The following is a 5104-nucleotide window of genomic DNA, read 5'->3' as shown; positions in this document are numbered from 1 at the left end:
CCTTGCAGGTGTTCGACCAAAGACCGGTGTTTACTCCTAAATGGGTTCTTTCGGCAAGGTTTTTTAATGAGGCAACCATTGATCATGCTAACTTGGAACAAATTCAACAGTATCCGAGGCCTCCTTACAATCAACCTCGAATACAAAAGGGCATACCATTGTCATTGAACATATCAACGATGATTATCAAGTACGGTGCAAAGGAAGTTACTTCGTTATTTCATGGCAACAGGGTCTCGACAAGAAAAATTGTAAGGGCCAAATGGTCAAACGAGCCATGCCCATGTAGTTGGCCCGAGCCCTGACACAAAACATGAACACATGTATAATGACTTACAAAGAAATTTGTTTTCTTTACCGATATCTTATAACCAAGAAAAATTCCTCTCTTTCGAGATCTATTATGCAAACAAGCTTAAGGGCCGACCATTACCCCATAAATCGGTGACTGCCAACCAAAAAATCAATGAGTTCGAGCAACACTCACTCGACTATAAATCCCAAGGGCTACACCGACTCGAGTTCGAGCAACCATTCTCACTCGGGGACTATATACAAAGCCCAAGGGCTACCCTATTTCGAGTCCGAGCAAACACTCACTCGACCATTAAGCCTACAGGCTACATTACTTCAAGTTCGAATCACTCACTTGACTAATAAACCTACGGGCTATGCCACTTCGAGTTCGAGCAAGCACTCACTCGACTACTAAGCCTACGGGCAACTCTTATTTCGAGTTCGAGCAATCACTCACTCGACCATTAAGCCTACGAGCTACATTACTTCGAGTTCAAATCACTCACTCAACCATTAATATCACGGGCTATATTACTTCGAGTTCGAATCATTCACTCAACTAATAAGCCTACGGGCTACGTTACTTCGAGTTCGAGCAAGCACTCACTCGACTACTAAGCCTACGGGCTACTCGTATTTCGAGTTCGAGCAACCACTCACTCGACCATTAAGCCTACGGGCTACATTACTTCAAGTTCGAATCACTCACTCGACTAATAAGCCTACGGGCCACATCACTTCGAGTTCGAGCAACCACTCTCTCAACTAATAAGCCTACGAGCTACGTCACTTCGAGTTCGAGAAAGCACTCACTCGACCATTAAGCCTACTTCGAATCACTCACTCGACTAATAAGCCTACGGGCCACATCACTTCGAGTTCGAGCAAGCACTCACTCGACCATTAAGCCTACGGGCTACGTCACTTCGAGTTCAAGCAAGCACTCACTCAACTACTAAGCTTACGGGCTACTCTTATTTCGAGTTTGAGTAATCACTCACTCGACTATTAAGCCTACGGGCTACATTACTTCAAGTTCGAATCACTCACTCGACCATTAAGTCTTTAGGCTACATTACTTCGAGTTCGAATCACTCACTCGACTAATAAGCCTACGGGCTACGTTACTTCGAGTTCAAGCAATCACTCACTCGACCATTAAGCATACATGCTATATTACTTCGAGTTCGAATCACTCACTCGACTAATAAGCCTACAAGCCACATCACTTCGAGTTCGAGCAAGCACTCACTTGACCATTAAGCCTACGTGATACTATTATTTTGAGTTCGAGCAATCACTCACTCGACCATTAAGCCTACGGGCTACATTACTTCGAGTTCGAATCACTCGCTTGACTAATAAGCCTACGGGCCACATCACTTCAAGTTCGAGCAAGCACTCACTCGACAATTAAGCCTACGGGCTACGTCACTTCGAGTTTGAGAAAGCACTCACTCGACTACTAAGCCTACGGGCTACTCTTATTTCGAGTTCGAGCAATCACTCACTCGACCATTAAGACTACGGGCTACATTACTTCGAGTTCGAATCACTCACTCAACTAATAAGCCTACGGGCTACCTTATTTCGAGTTCGAGCAATCGCTCACTCGACTATCAAGCCTACGGGAGATATTTCTTCGAGTTCGAGCAATCACTGACTCAACCTCTAAGCCTACGGGCTATATTACTTCGAGTTCGAGCAATCACTCACTCAACTACTAAGCCTACGGGCTACCTTATTTCGAGTTTGAGAAAGCACTCACTCGATTATAAAGGATACAAGGTACGAATTCGATCAAATTACCTAAAGCCTTATAAAAACCTTCATAAGGCATGAATGAAACAAAATCTTCACAAGGCAGAGAATAAAATAGAGGCAAGTCAAGAAAATAAAAGATCTTTATATATATATACAAGAGTGTTTACAACGTCCGAACAGGACCCTACACAAAAAAACAAAATTTCTCTGACCCACTCTTGCTCCCATCATCATCATCATCATCATCGAAAGCCAAGGCTTCAGCATCGGCTTCGAGCTCTTTAGCCCTTTTTATCTCTTCGGTGAGATCGAAACCTCGAGCATGGATCTTCTCGAGGGTATCCCTCCGAGATCGACATTTAGCAAGTTCAGCAACCCAATGTGCTCGAGTGTTAGTGGTCTCGACTGCCTCTCTTGCTTGTACCTGAGCAGCTTCAGCATCTGCCCGATAGACAGCCACGAATACATCTGCATTGGCCTTTGCTTTTTCGGTGTCAGATTTGGCCTTGGCAAGTTCGGAGGCCAATCGAGCCTCGAGCTCCTCTATTTTTCTTTCTTGAACAGTTCGGAGGCCAATCGAGCCTCGAGCTCCTCTATTTTTCTTTCTTGAACCGAGCTTTTATCCTTCATGCTTTGACGCTAGTTTTCGGTCGATTATAATTGGGCTCGAGCAGTTTCTTTTTCTGCGGCAAGACGGTCCATGCATCTTTCCATCCCAAGGTCTCCACCCTTACCATATCGACCTCCTCACGAAGCTTCTTAATAACCTCAAGCTTCTGCTGCAGTTGTGAGATCAAAATATTAGCCACCGTTCCAGAATCGAGCCCATGGGTTTTTAAGATTACCATTACCTGCTCGGTTAGGTGTGTCTGGTCTTGTTGAGCCTTGGCCAATTCAGCTCGGAGGTCCTTGATTTCTTCTTCCCTTTGTCCGAAGAGGAGTCTAAGGGCGTTCCTCTCCTCCGTGACCCATCGGAGGTCGGCCTCGTATCGACACAGCTCAGATCGAGACTGAGAACATGCTTCTCGATGAACCGCTACGGCCTACGTAAGAAAGAAGAAAAGAAGTTAGAGAAGAATAGCAAACATAAAAGTAATATCAACGAAGGGAGTTAAAAGCTTACCCGATTCAAAGCTTGATGCACTTCACAGAAAAGACCTGACATATCAATAGGGCCAGCAACATCCTCGACCCGAGTAAACAAATCACAGAAGGGGTCCTACCCTTCATGAGATCGGTTTATCTCGAGGGCCCCAAAAGCTTGGTCTTCCCGAATCGCCCCTTCCGAAAAGGCAAGGAGTGTGGGCGAGTCTCCGATTACTATTGCCCCAAGCGACTCGCTTGGGGCATTCTCCTCAGTTCGGAGAGCTTCAAGACCGGCCCCTTCTGATATACCCACTGTTTATTGACTTCGGTGGGAAGCATCCTCGATCTCTAACGATTCGGGGACTCTGCCCGAACCTTCCTTTGATATCTCCTCAGTCCGAGGCGAAGCTTTATAAATCACCATCGATTTAGCTGTCTTTGGGGCATCGATGGTTTTCTTCATCCAGGCCACCAGCATGGACCCGTCATTTTATTCTTCTTCTTCTTCTTCTTCGTCTTCATACCTTAGACGTAGAGCTGATTCTATGGTCAAAGGGATGGTATTCTTCCCCGGTTTACGAGCCATCCTCGTCTTCGATTTTGGATCTTCGGAAGCGGAGGCCCTTTTTCGCTTATTATCCTTCATCGATTTTGGGACAGAGGCTGAAGCCTCTTCCTCGACTGACGGGGGCCTCAAAACCGCATCTTTGCCCATGCCTACATACAAGAAAATTGATTTAAATATATGGAGAGCATCGAGTTCGAATTACCAAAGATACGAGAAAGAGACTTACCGTGATTTTTGGCCTCCCATCGTCCCTTTGACAAATCACGCCATGAGCTCTTGGCATATGTAGAGGTCGAAGCTAGACCCCGTACCCAGTTCTTGAGGTCAGGAACTGCACCGAGTATCCAAGAAACAGCTGCATCACAAAAGGGGGATATCAGTGAGGAAGAAATGAAGGGGGAAAATAGTAGGAGATAACAGCAGGATTACACTTACGCTTCATGTTCCACTCCTCGGGAAATGACATCTTTTCAGACGGAATCAGGTCCGAAGTCTTCACTCGAACGAACCTGCCCATCCAACCTCGATCCTTGTCCTCGTCTATGCACGAGAACAGAATCTTGGTAGTCAGGCACTGAAGTTTTATTAACCCACCTCGAAAGAGGCGAGGGCAGTACTATCGAATGAGATGGTCGAGGGTGAAAGGCATCCCCTCGATTTTGTTCACGAAGAAACGGATCAAAATAACGATTCGCCAAGAAGAAGGATGGATCTGGCCTAGGGTTATTTCGTATTGACGGCAGAAATCAATAATAACAGGGTCGAGAGGACCTAACGTAAAAGGGTAAGTATACACGCTTAAAAACCCTTTCACGTGAGTGGTGATATTTTCTTCAGGAGACGAGATTACCACTTCTTTGCTCTCCCAATTGCAATCTTTCTTTAGCTGTTCGAGGTGCCCCTCGGTTATCAAACACATATACCTCGATACTGGCTCACATCGGCCGGGAACCGATGAGCCTTTGTCGACCTTAAAATCAGAGGTAAGAACATACGCCCCAGTAACGCACTCCTCAGGTTGTGGCTCCACCGATATTTTGTCGACGACGGGCTGTGAAGAAGAAGCTTTTTCTTTCTAAGGAATAGTTTTTGATGTTTTCGCCATTTTGGATTTAAAGATCGAAAATAGAAGGAGGTAACAAAGATTTGGTATTTTTGAAGAGAGATTTTGCAGTGAAAAATCATAGATTTACAGATAAACTCAGAAAATGCAAGAAAGAACTTTATAAAATTTGGAGATTGGAGATGCAAAAGTGATAAATGGTAAAGAAGAGGCTATTTATAGATTAAGCAACGTCGGTTCAGTATGAACAGTGGCCGACCATCATCTGACGCACATTAAATGCCTTGGAAAACTAAACCGACGGGACAACTATCACGTGCGTCATG

This window comes from Nicotiana tomentosiformis, chromosome 1 (genome assembly GCF_000390325.3).
Source record: "Nicotiana tomentosiformis chromosome 1, ASM39032v3, whole genome shotgun sequence".
In the NCBI taxonomy this organism is placed as follows: Eukaryota; Viridiplantae; Streptophyta; class Magnoliopsida; order Solanales; family Solanaceae; genus Nicotiana; species Nicotiana tomentosiformis.
This window is presented reverse-complemented; position numbering follows the sequence as displayed.